Source organism: Typopeltis vanoorti, chromosome 14 (genome assembly GCF_054136105.1).
Source record: "Typopeltis vanoorti isolate ZY-2024b chromosome 14, IOZ_Tvanoo_1.0, whole genome shotgun sequence".
Lineage (NCBI taxonomy): Eukaryota > Metazoa > Arthropoda > Arachnida > Uropygi > Thelyphonidae > Typopeltis > Typopeltis vanoorti.
The window spans coordinates 73,228,587-73,242,846 of NC_143562.1; the positions used below are offsets into that span (position 1 = coordinate 73,228,587).

At 37.0% G+C, this 14,260-nt stretch overlaps 1 protein-coding gene and 1 long non-coding RNA gene across 5 annotated transcripts in view; one reads left to right on the forward strand and one right to left on the reverse strand.

Annotated features, from left to right (window-relative positions):
• Nucleotides 1–14,260, reverse strand: part of LOC150099659 (DNA-binding protein RFX6-like) — a 295,066-nt gene that overhangs the window by 263,338 nt on the left and 17,468 nt on the right. The gene's annotated exons all lie outside the window — the stretch shown is intronic.
• LOC150099660 (uncharacterized) overlaps nucleotides 1–14,260 on the forward strand; it is a 64,465-nt gene that overhangs the window by 864 nt on the left and 49,341 nt on the right. The window lies entirely within an intron of this gene.

Consider the following 14,260-nt stretch of genomic DNA (forward strand, 5'->3'; position numbering starts at 1 on the left):
CGAAAGTCAGAGCTTCCTTTTTTTCTGATTTTATTTGCTATATCATAGCATCCTGTTATAATAAAGTATGCGTGCGTGCGTGTGTGTGTGTGTGTGTGTGTGTGTACACACAAACAAACTTCATCTTGGTTATACTGAAGTGCCTTTTTATTTGTACTAACGTTTCATTTAACGAATCACTGAAATTTCCAAGTTTTTAAAAGCAACTTGGCAAAAGAAAATCTGTTAAAACACGTACGTTGCGATCAATATTAAAGTAGTTCTTTATGCTGCATGCACATCAGAAAAATCACGACCGACTTGAATATTAAAACGTCTTCTTGTCCTGGTCAGATTTTTCCAACTGCTTAAAACCTATTTTCCATAGCTAGTACGTACCATGTTTTTATGTTCTTATTCCAGTGTTGTTTACGTACATTCAGGAATTAGTTCATATCAGATCTATCCCTCCCCCCCCTTCCAAAAAGAATTTAAACCATCAGATTATCGTCCCATTGCTTCCTTCTCGATTCTAAGATAATGAAAAAGTTAATCAGTTGCATACCTTTTGTGCTATCTGGACTCTTTAATTAATCAGCAGCTGCTGATTAGATGAAAAATGTCAGTTTTCTCATATCATCCATTTTGCTGACTCATTTGAACCACATGAGTCATTCCATATTTAATCTTCTTGGTTGTCACCTTTTAACAAAATGGAAAACGTACCTGGAAACTTCCAATGCATTTGATTGGATTGTACATTACTGAGTTGGAGTATGCCTTCCGAGCAAACTCACAATCCCATTTATTTATAATTGAGTGTCCAGTTTTTGTTTTTCTCTTGTCACCAACTACATATAAAGTTGGATAATTTAATCCTCACCTCTTCTCTCTGATACTGCTTGAACAGTTCAAGGTATTTTCATATCGATGACTCCATATTCATCGTGGATGTTTAGATTATTCGTTTGTACACTGAAAAATTTGTGTAAATCAATTTGATCTCATTTATTTTTTTTTAACAAAAAAAACCCTTTCCCAGCCATTACTCTAACGTGCTGGACACAATATATGCAGTGGGGAAAAATTGCACAGAATTACACAAGACTGCACAAGTGTGATTTGTCGTCTGACATAGAATTTTGAAAACGTGCTGTGAGGGGAAAACAGGCTTCGCCTGATTGTACCCTTTAGTATATATAAAAAATACTTCAGATAAAAACAGTTTTCCGTTCTTAATAACTAACATGAATGTCAACTATAGCTGCTTACGATTGTGTTTCTCTCTTCTTCCGAAGCTCTTCTCGAATGTACTGCTGGAGTCTCGGAAGTTCAGCTAATAAAAATGATGCCAGGTTTGATCCCAGGTCTTTCCAACCTGGAAAGACCTGTCTATAACGAGAAGACTCTTATAAAGATTTAACTAAAGTGAGTTAGTAGGTCTCAAACAGCAACAGGGTTTTTTCCTCTCTCAAACCAGCTTGTGAACACACTTCATTAGCAATTATAATAAATTGGCCTTTCTTAATTGTTTCAATGATAAATTCAAACAATCTGTGCTCATATTCCACAAATCCGATATATGGTTACCGAATGGTTTAGCGCCTCTGCTCTCTATTCAATAGACAGTGGATTCGAATCCTACAGTGGGCATCGTGGATGTTTTGTGAATGTGTTTAAGTGGGAGATAAAGTTCATCCCCCGGTATGAGACTATTGCCCTGCTTAGTGGGGATATGAAGTGGCTTATGACAAAAACATGAAATGTTAAGTTTCTATGTTTTGTCTTCGGAGCAGTCTCTAACCTTTAGCCCACCTAAGATAGCTTCTAGTACATTAGTATTAGTAACAGCGTTTTATGGGTGGAGTTGACAATATTATATATATGATTTCAATTAATTAATAGATAACTTAATCAATAGATAATTTGATAGTGATCATTCATCCAACTTGTATTCTTAGTTCCGTCTCATAAACTTGTTAAGAATTCAAGAAGCAATAGATCACTATCCTCTTGTCGCCTAACAAAGATTCAGTTTTTCATGTGTGTGTGTGGAAATGCTACATATTTTTTTATAAAAGTGTTTCCGAACATTTGTTGATTCTTCAGAGACTTTAAAAAAACTTGTTTGCCGTCATAATTTGTCTAACGATAAAGCTAGCACATATCGATGAGCAGTCTCACACCTAACCAAAAAACCAAGTTGATTGTTCCATGAATTTTCCACGTGCGAGTAGAAGGATCTATCACCTGGTTCTTGAGTGTTGTAAGGTCAGAGGCTTCTTATCTTTGAGATAATGCGTTAAATTTATGACTTTTCTACTTTGCGCAGCTGATGTCTTTTCCTTCAGTTTGTTTGCAAACAGAAAACTTGACAAGGTTGATAACATTTGAACTAAGCCGAATTTGTATACTAGTGAAAAAACTAAACTCCCACGCTTGGGAATTTTATTATGTATACTATATTTATTCTTATATTAGAATTTCATTCTTAAACCGGGACTGTCTCTTGAAAATAAGACATATTCCGCTAAAGCCTTTTATTCCCTTTAAATAGTAGGCGAGACCGTTTTAGCCCTACCTAACCCTTAGTCTGATCTCGGCATTGGGGATTAAAAGAAAAATTTGCTCCAACTTTCCTAAAGTTAATCAAACCTTCAATATTAAAATAAAGGTTCTTATTTTAGAAATACCAAACTTATTAACATCTCGATATTAATCTACTTTTCTTCCAGCAGTCCCCTCCATGTGAGGTACCTGTTCGTGGTGGAAGGAAACATTCCTATGATGGTACTGGTCCTTTTCATTCTTTTCTTCACTACTTCTCAGGTCTTTTTTTTTTATTATTATCCTATCTTCCAGACTACAATCACTAGGATCCAACGTTTTATTGCCGTGCGGTGAGACCCGTGGCCATCCGGAAAGGGCAATCCTGGTAGTGCAAGACTACCAAGATCGCTCTTTGGTTTGGCCTCTGCTTCGCAAGATGGGCGGTTCTCAATGGCCCGGAAGGGATCAATCGGCTAGAGCTTGCCTGCAAGGGTCAAGAGTGCTGCAGTAAGTCTCCTTCCCCGTGGTACGCGGGCAGGACCCAAGGCTTGCTGTGGTGCTCGTATAGCGTCCGGGGAAACACTGGCGTTCCAATGCCGGGGCCAGTCATTGCTTGCCGGAGAATGAGAGTTCATGTGTGGCTTCGGGGTGGGTGAGGAGTTCTGGCACCGAACAAAACATCTTCTAGAGCATAAATCCTTCATCTTGAACCTAACAAAGTCACGACCAAGTAATGACACCAGTGATACACCTTCACCTTTCGATAACCGAAATAAAAAACAAAAGACATGTGAAAAGTTTCAATTTACCAGTTTTTCTAATCATCCGTGCAACAGGTGAAAAGCCAATAGGGAAAATTGTCACACTTCGTTCAAAAGGCTTCAGACGGACTGGCAGATTCTCCCAAAATAATTAAGAATCTACTTTCTGGTATATTTCGGATTGTTCAATAACAATCCAAAAACCTCTCAGTGCGACATCAATTGGCGGAATACATATATCAGTTACGCCCCATAAAATAATTCCTGTAGAAGAGTGATCTCATAATGGGATCCCTAGATGTTCCTGGTGAGATATGTTCAGGGCTGAAAGATCGGGGGTGACAAGTATGAGGCACAACTGTTCCTTAGGGGGGTGGTCACTGATTCCATCCAGAAACCTTACTTTCGATTCTCTAAGCCTCCAATATCTGTTAAAGCAGGATACCGTAATTGTCCAGTTTGTCCAGCACATCCTTAATCCATTAAGATGCTTCAAATGCCAGAAACACGGACCTGCCCAAACTGCCTGTCATGGCTCTGCCATCTATGTCCGATGTGGTAGTAAAGATCATGATGACAGATCTTCAAAGAAAGCTAAATATGTCAACTGAAGATCATCCAGAGTCCTCCTGTGCATGTACAAAGTAGAAAGATGAAACAAATACAAAACAAAACAAAATATATCACATCACGATGCAAAAAAAAAAGAAGTTGGCTACTACCACACTTGTTCTGGGATCCTCTTATGCTGAGAAGGTAGCAATTAAGAAAACTGTCAACATTCTGAGTATCACAAGAGTGATACTCACGAATATCACTCTTGTATACAAGTACAGAACTGGAGATTGTTCTTCTCATGGTGGAGTAACTCTTCTCGTGGGTAGTCATACTCCTTTCTATCATAATGTTCAGATTAATATTGCTATGTAAGTAGATGCGATTCGCCTGTCTGGGGTTTCGTATCGCAGTATGCTCGATATATTTACCAGCGGGTTATGAAAATGAAACATAACTGTTAATGGAGGACTTTAATGGACATAACCCTCTGTGGGGTAGCGCCAACACTAATAGACGAGGTCGTATCATTGAGTGAATGCTCGGCAACCATAACTTCTCTTTAATGCCATCCCGCTCTTATTCTGCAGTTGATTTTACAATCTGCTTCTCTGCCATTTTTTCCACTGTTCACGCGGGATGTCGGAGAAAACATATGGAAGCGATCATTTTCCCGATATGAGCATTGTCTTCACTGGAATCACGTCTTCCTACATGGATGCCATGTGGAAAATTGACTAAGCTGACTGGAGTATATTTTCCCCACTTAAAAAAAATGTAATACTGATGCAGTCAGCTAAACTCCTATCAATGAAGCAGTGAAGTATGTAACAAGTTGTATTGTCCATTCAGCAACCGTACTAATTCCAAAAGCATTCCGATTTCCACTCTATCCAAAGCCTTGGTGGAACCCAGAGTGTCAATCAGCCAACATGGGGTATATTTCGTAGATACCCTATAACAAACTTAATAGCACTTAATCTAAGGACAAATGCGTTATGTGAGACGTAAGAGTTAAAAACCCTTCTGGATCCAATTGACGACATCGATTAAATCAAGCAACCAGTACAAAAATTGTATGGGATAAAATCCGGAAGATGAAAAGTAGATACAGAAGAAAGACACCAATTGTCTATTTTGGAACATAATGAATGTATTGTTGCTGTTAGCAACACTATTACAGAGACTATGGGAGAGAAACTTCGCCAGAATCTTATCGACAGTTTCATATCTTCCTGATTTGCTAATTTTGAAGAGCAAAAAGAAAAACAGCAACTAAGCTTTTGTACCAAAAAAAAAAAAAAAAAGCCGTACAATCAGCTTTCATTAAGGGCGAACTCAAACGAACACTTCTTTCTCATCCTAATACAGTAGGTCCTAATAGCATTCCATTAGATGATTAAACATCCTCCCATCATCTTTTACAAATCTCCTCGTACTGTACAAGAGAATATTTACAGAGGAGGGGTTTCCTGAACTCTTGGCATAAATCAATAGTCATTGCTATCCAAAAACCTGTCAAGGATCCAGCATAAGCCAACAATTATCGTCCAGTTGCTCTGACTAGCTGTCTTTATAAGGTCTTGGGAGGGAGGGATGATAAACGCAAGGCATCTCTGGTACTTGGAAAGCAAACAAACTTCTTTCCAACGCGCAATTTGTCTTTCTTATCCACCAGAACCTTAAATCATCTGGTCCGTTTAGAAACACATAAGGGACGCCTTCCTGAAACGAGAACATTTACTCTTCGACATGGAAAAATCTTATCACAGCCTGGAGATATGGCATACTAAAAGACCTGTTTAGTCTTAGACTGAGGGGGAAACCCTTCCGTTTTTTTTTTCTTATTAAGAACTTCCTATCTAGCCGAGTCTTCCAAGTCTGAGTGGGAAGCAAGTTATCTCGACCATATCATCAAGAAGAGGGAAGTGTGACCCTCTTCGCTATCAAAATGAACTGAATTACTGAAGAGCTTCCTCCCGTAGGCAATTGCCTTTATGCCGATGACTTTACAATTTTACTGTCACTACTGCAATATTAGCGTCACTGAAAGGCAACTTCAACAAGCAATAGATTGCCCATAAAAAGAGACAATTTAAGGGTTCAGTTTTCTGAAAAAGAAAAAAAACTGTCTGTACACTTTAACGAGCTCTTCACCCAATCCTGAGTTAAAAATGAGAAACTCACAGTAGCACCAGAGTTTTTGTAACTCATCTTTGACAGAAAACTAGCCACACACATTAATCTATCTCCACGAAAAGTACAAGAAAGCATTGAATATCCTCTTGAATCTTGAACATCCTATTGAATGGGATACTGGTCGATGCTCAGCATTTATCGTGCAATTGTACGTTCAAATCTCGATTATGGATCCCAGATTAACAGTTCTACATGTTAGAGCACGCTCCGGTGGTTGGACCCCATCCACCATCAGGATATCCGAATAGTTATAAGTGCTTCGCACATCACCCATTCAGTCTTTACATTGAATCATATAAACCTTCCCCATCACTTAACAAAAACATTTCTCTTAATTTTGCCCTAAAAATAAAGTCCCTTCCGGAACATCCTACAGTACATGGACTAGTCTCTTTTGTCTACGTTGGGAGATCCTGTATCACACAGTTCGGACTGCCATTCGTCTTTTTGGAACGCGCGTTAAAGAGGCTGTGGAAAATATTGCCATGAGTGTTGACAGCATTATCGCATTCCTCCATGGCAAGCTTGCACCCCATCCTACAACCTCTCACTTTCTCAACTACAGAAGTCTTATATTGATTACACCCTCATCTGTCTACCTTTAATTGTTCAATGCTCACAGATCAGCCCACTCTGATATCTTGTCCATCTATACTGATGAGTTCATAATCAGAGATCTGTTGGCTGTGCTTCTGCCTTTCTTAAGATTACCATCTCCAATCAGAACCCACTCGACTGCAGTAATTACACAGCAGAGTTGCATGCCATTCAGCTCGCACTTGTGCATATCAAAGAAAACTCATACAATAGTGTATAATTTATACAGACAGTTCTTTACAGGCTATCTCCTCTCCTGTGTATAATCCACATGCAGTTCTTGGTGAGGTGTTACAACTTTTGTACAAAATAAAGACCCTTAATTTTGATGTTCGTTGTACTGGATTCCCAGCCACGTTAGAATTAAGTGAAATGACATTGTAGATGCGGCCGCTAGATCAGCTCATAGTTTTTCAGCATATTGTTCGTTCAGTGTCTTTTTTCCTGACTACACCAAGTTTATAACATCAAAGTTAGTTGCCCAATGGCAATACTCCGAGCAGAAAGCATTAACGAACAAATTGCACTAGATTAAGCCTGAAATTAAGCACTGGCAGTCTATTCAACGTAGGGACAAAAGAGAGGAAGTTGTTCTTGGTAGGCACCGCATAGGTCACAGTCGTCTCACACATTCTTATTTATTGAGGGCTGATGACCGACCTATGTGTGAGAAATGCAACACTCGTCTTACCATTAATCTGGTGGAGTGCGATCGCTTAACACGAGACAGAAATGACATTTTTACTTATATGACCGAGCCCTATACTCGGGCTGACTTGAACAAATTGCATGACGGTTTTAAAATTTTCACAAAGATTAATTTATTCAAACATATCTGATTTTAAATTTGTTTAAATGTAGATACTGCACTGTAGATAATAAACCTGTTACACAGATTCTGTTTATTCGTTATCTTCTTATAACTACATCCCTCGACTTACGTCCGTGAACCCATAAGGTAATAAATAATATTTTCGGCTATACTTTCGAACAAGACGCAAGCGAGCGTAAGGTAAAGCATGCACAGAGGCAACCTACCTACCTCAGCAGTCGGCACGTGTCTTCAAGAGTTCCTCTGTTGATTTTGTGTTTGAGGAATAGGTTATTTGTGTATTTTTCGTTAAATGTTTGGCTTTGTTTTGTGCAACATGGCCCCTACAAGCACAATCAAAAAACCTAATGAAAAATCACAGAAAAAGAGGCGAGCAATTGATCTTGAAACGAAGTTGCAAGTTATAAAGCAACATGAAGCTAGTAAGATCAGTGTGATCGCACATGACTTCGGATGGTCTCATTCTACAGTGACGACCATTTTGAAAAATAACGATAAAATCGTAGAAGCTGTGAAAGGATCTGCTTCCATTAAATCGATGATAGTGACGAAGCAACGACAAGGTCCTATCGGTGATATGGAAAAGCTACTTGCATCATGGATAGAGGACCTGAACCAAAAGCGCATACACCTTAGCACTGTGACCATAACTGCTAAGGCCAAGGCCATCGCCAGATTAGATCGCACCCTGAGGCAAACAATTAAATATCGCTCCTGTTGGATTATAAGACAAAAATATAAGAAAATCTCCAAATGCTATTTCGTTTTTATTACAAGAGAAACATTAATGCAAAACGATTGCATAATATTAATTAAATTTTTGCTCAACGGGGATATCGCACAATAAAACTGTTTATAAACTCTTCTAAATTTAAACTATAAAATTTTCGATCTAGTTGCTAGATCGAAACCAACCAATCTTTCTTGGGTCATTGCTTTTCACAAATAATATTTAATCAGTTTAAGCTTGGAAAAACTTTTTTTCTGCACTTGCTACGCTAACAATTTCTGTTAGTGTAGCGACGGTGCCTATCGCTATAAGGCTGAACGAGCATCCTTATTAAGTGCGCCGTGAGGCAGGCTGCCTCTTTGCTGCACCCTGTCGACGGTACTGGCTAAGGCACCAAGTCTCTTCCACATGTTGAAGGAGAAAGCAGAACCCGATTATGACTACGAATTCAACGCTTCTTCTGATTGGTTCATGAGATTCAAGCAGCGTTTTGCACTGCATAATGAGAAAATGTATGGGAATCTGCAAGTGCTGAGAAGGCTGCCAAAGAGTTTGTGGAAAAATTGGATAAAATTATTATGGAGGAAAATTATTTGTCACAGCAAATATTTAATATGGATGAGACGTCCTCGTTTCGGAAAAAAATGCCCAAGCGGGCATTCATCCACAAAAAGCTAAAATCTATACCCATTTTCAAAGCTCTTAATGCCCGTATTACGATTCTGTTAATGTGGCTCGATATAAACTGAAAACATTGAGAATTCTCACAGTGAGAATCCATGAATCTTCAAAAACATTAGGAAGCATACTCCGAGTTCATTATCGGAGCAATAAGAAGTCGTGGATGACTAAAAATTGTTTCAGGATGCCTTAATCAACTTATGCGATTGAAATAAAAAGCTATTGTGGGAAAGAAAATGTAGAATATAAAAGTTTATTAATTCTAGATAATACTCCAGGCCATCCGTCTTATAGCGGTGATCTTCAAGTTCATGTTTCTCACTGCAAACACTACTTCATTGATCCAACCGATGGATCAGGGAGTTCTTGCAGTGTTTAAGGCTTATTATCGAAGAACTTTTTTACAAGCCATTTCTTGCTACTGAAGGCCAGCTAATCATGGATATACCAATGTATTTAATCAACTAATACCCCGTAATTATCACAGACTTCTGTCTTCTTTTTTTTAAGAAAAAATTATATTGCTTTAGTTAGTATTTTCCATCCTTCAGGTAATCCAACACACATTTAATAGATTCGTGAATCTGTTAAATGTGTGTTTAAAAGTAAATATTAAATACTTTAAAAATGGTACCACTCTAATTAACTATAAGGTAATTCCATCTGTTCCTTTTTTTTTCTTTTTTTTTTTTTGTAGATAAAGCTTCCTCCGATTTCACTATCTCCTCTAAATCTATTTATGTATTATTTATATTTCCGGGTTTGTTTCTTCTTCACTAAGATTTTGGAAAGACCTTTGATAAACTATCACCTCACAAGTGTTGAATTATATCATAGTTGTTTGTAATGAACCCATTCTTCTTTTGAGATTCGTGAAATTTTTGGTGCACACTTTTTTAATACGAGCTTTTCATTGGGGGAGTTCCTAGGGAGTGGAAAGTAAGTCGTTCCGCTTCCTAAGCGAAATGATACGACTAAACCTTCGAATTATATGCCAATCCGTGTGTGTATCTGGAATTGTGGTTAAAGTATTAGAGAAGTTAGTCAGGACCAAGTTTCATAATTGGGTTGACAACAGTAGCATTTTCTTTGAGTGTCATGCTGAACATAAAAAAGGGTTTACTAAAAGGAAAATCGTATTTTAGTAGTCTGCTTATTTATAAGCAAGGCGACCGATGCATTGGATAAAGATGATGTAACCACAGTGCATATTTAGATTTTGGAAAGACCTTTGATAAACTGTCACCTCACAAGCTGTAATTAAGTTCCAAAGAATTGTATTGGTGGTTACGATCCAATCTATAAAGGTTGAATTGTATATCACTGCGTTGGATAAGAGATTGGCTGTCTAAGAGGTATCAGCAAGTTTTGTATGGCGGAGCAATAGCCCAGAAGAGGAAAGTTACTAGCTGTCTGCCTCAAGGGCATGTTTTGGTACCGTTGATGTTTAAATTTGCATGTTAACGATATAGGAAAGAGTTCGAATGGTGATAGGCAGTTGTTTTGAAGGTGACGCAAAGTTGAGACGACCTATGGAAAGTGGAGCAGATGTCGTCGCTTTGCAAGCCGACTTGAATGCGCCTGCTAAATGGGAAAGTGAGTGGGGTTAGCAATTTATTCCCACTCACTTTTCCCATTTAGTGTAAAGTTTTAAAATTTGGGATGCAAAGATGGAATGCAGAGTATACAACTGGTGGGAGTATCTTGAAAGAAGTGGCCAAGGTTTGTGGACGACCTAAACTTTCGCGGAAACATTGCTAGAATTGCGAGGACAGCTCAGCTGATTACAGCAATGATATGGAAGACACTGGTGTGTAAAAGTAAGGATTATGATTCTATTGTGTAAAACTTTGATCAGGCCACATATGGATAATTATACACAGATTTGATGATCTAGTTTTCAAAATGATAGAGATATTGGAAAAGGTCCCGATACGCTTGACTAGGGTTGTTTCCGATCTCTGGATTGTTCAGTATGAAGACAGATTGAGAAAGTGCAAATTGTAGAGACTGTGGATAAGAGGAGAGCGATATGATTGAGACGTATAGGTTAGTAATAGGTTATTAGCAGATTAAGGTGGATGAGGTTTTACACAGAATGGAGGGTGAGAGCAACAGGGTGAAGAGCAATAGGTGTTTTGTATGTTGAGTGATTGGAATGCACCGCCTGAGAATGCGGCGAATGCAGAGATAGTGAATATATTTAAGGCACAGTATGAACTGTGTGAGAGAGAGACCTCGTGATTCGTCTCGACTCCATGGAGGTGTCAATCTTTTTCTGGTTTATTCAAATATTTCATTTATTTATAAGTCAAATTTTGATTACCGTGTAAATCATTTAATATTAATGGATTTACCACAAGATTACTGAGATCTTTCTTACAACATTTTTGCATTATTTCTTTTAATTCTGCAATCATCCAATAAATGTTAATGTTTCTACAAGTGTAGTTTTTTTAAAACTACATTCTATAGCTGTTGCTATTTCATCGTTCCAAATTTTTAGAATTGTTTTCTTGTGTTCTTTGTTCTGGTCCGAAGAACCTCTTCTGTTTTTGTTAATTTGCTAATGTCAAAAGAAATAGGAACTTGGGATGAATGCTAATTCACTTGGCTTTTATTTAGATTTCTGGTGATATTTTCTTGAAGTGTGTAATTTTTTAGTTTATTTCTACTTTTTTTTTTTATTTAGATTATCAAAAGTGGTCCGAATATATCATTACCTCTAACAAGCTATTTCTCTCTTGTGAAAATAGTTTTTTTTTTGTTGTTAATGATTATATAGTCTAATACTGATCGTAGCCCTCCTTGTATATTTATAGATATCAAATTCTATAACAAGCGAATGTTGTTTAACTGCCTTTATACTAATACTATAAAAAAAAACATCCTTTTGTTTGATAATAATATGCAACCATATGAATTGTAGCAGAATGATTTAATAATTAAAATTTTCATCTCTAAGCACAGTTACACGACTTGTCAAGTTATTCCTACATCAAAGTAGCCATCTTTTCACCAGTTTGATGGTCACACTCGAAATGTAGTATACTCGTACGTTGGTATACTAAAGGCATTTTTTTTCGCAGTAATATAATGATCTCCAACATAAATACAGAAAATAGCACCATCATAAGAAAAAAAAATCCATTCGTACTTTCCCTTCAAAATAATATTCTAAAGAAAACAAAAGAAATTTTGTGTATTATAGGAAACAATTGATAGAAATCAGTGCGGAAGCTCATGAAATATTGTAATTTATAGCTCAGAATACTAAAAGTTATAAAACCCGTACCCGGATCATACGACAATTTAAGTTCCAATATCATGATTGTATACCGAATCACTGCCTTTTATTATTATTTTTTTACTTGTAGATGCATATCATAGTTTAATTGCAATTTTAACTAGAAAAAGTTTAGAATAATTTTCGCAAAAACGAAAAATTTGTAATGGAAAAGTTTTTTCATTTCGACCAATAAGATTGTCGAGCTTAACGAATGACTGGTGTAACACTTTCGACTTCACTAAAATCTGTTTTTAACTAACAACAGTATTGAACAGTGATGGGTTATCGAACAGTGAGACGGCCTGCATCCGTCTCACTGTTCGATAACCCCATCATCGTCACTAAATTGAATAATTTTAATCTTAGGGTCTAATTGTAATATGTTTATTTTGCTTTACGCTAGAAGCAAAAACAACCTCACTGAATTTCATATAGTATTATTAACAAATGTAAAATAATAATCATAATTCACAGCGACGCGCGCACACACACACACAGAGAGAGATGCAGCGAGCAACGGCGTAAAAGTTTGAGAAAACTGCATCGGTTGATTCATTCACGGCAGCGTCAAGTCGCTAAAATCATCACCGTCATGTGAGCGAATGCGGGGTTTCACTATATTTTACTGCAATGCAAAGCACTTCACAAGGCCTCTATAAGATTGCATATGAAGACAGACTGAAGGAAGGAGTGTCTTCGAAGTTTCAGGGATAGGAGGAGGAGATCTGATAAAATCATGCACATTTGCAAGAGTCTCTTATAGTAGATACAAGTGGGGGGAGGAATTTTGCAGTTCGTGGGAGGTGGGATAGAACTTGTGGTCATCCCTGGAAGCTGAATAAGGATGTGGTCAGGAAAAATGCGAAGTCCGGGTTCTCTTCATGACGTGGTGATTAAATGGAATAAACTGCGAGCATATATTGTGAATGCGTCATCGGTGAATATTTTTAAGAGAGATCCGATTCGTATAAAAGGAATCACACCTTCACAACCATCCCTCAATGAGTCCGAAACTTTCCTTAAGTGCCTCAACAGAGTAATTTATTTTTATCTCGAAAATGTTTGAATTTGAAACCGAAAAAAAGTTTTGAAGGTGACGGAAAGCTTAATAAATTGCAAATCTTTGATATATATATTACCACACAAACTTCTGCTTAATATATTTGCTGTTTTTTTTAATGCTTTTGATAAGATTTTAACTGATTTAAACCAACGGTTCTCATTAGGGACCAATCAAATTTGAGTTGCGTTTTCTCATTTTCAATCTCAAATTTATTTTCTTTGCTCTACTTCTTCCTCTACATTTCTCAGAATGCTAAGAGGAGGACGATTTACTATTAATCTTAAATATTAATAAAATTAACAATAAATGATTCTCCTCGACATTTCTAGTGTTGTTATTTTTCCTTTATCTTTTCAATCTAAAATCAATCAACCAACCAACATCTAAATAATTATCTAAATCAATCAATCTGTCAACAAATCTGTTAGATGTTTAGTCTCAATAGTTGTTAGCAAAAATATTATCTCCCGTAAACTCCGATTTTTCTTCACATAAACCTGGAAACCGGCAATGAGAACACACTTAGTCTGGCCTGGTAACTATCCTTAGCTGCTACTTTCATAAATCCAAAACAAACCAACTTCCCTTTTCTATAAATATTTTATGTCTTTTTCTTCGGAGGGGAAATATACCGTATCGCGAGAAGATGTTTAAAAACCGCCTAGAGCTGACGTGTCTTCCGGACTCAGAATGGCTCTTCTATCACTGTCGTCATTTTTGTGCTATTTAAATCATTTTTAACTTTGTAAACTATTCTGGAATATTTTATCATCTACAGCAGTGCTTCCCAAACTTCTGGATGTCACTACCCCATTTGGAAAAAAAATATTTCACGCCCTCCTCGAAAAACAATCGTAATATACACATATTATTATAATATTTATTGTATTTATATTCAATACAAAACATACGCAGCGAATATTGCAAAAATCAAATGCAAATATTACATTTTTAGCATCTCACTTACACATTTGACATGGCACATTGTCTCATATTTTTATATAGATATGTTATTTGTATATTT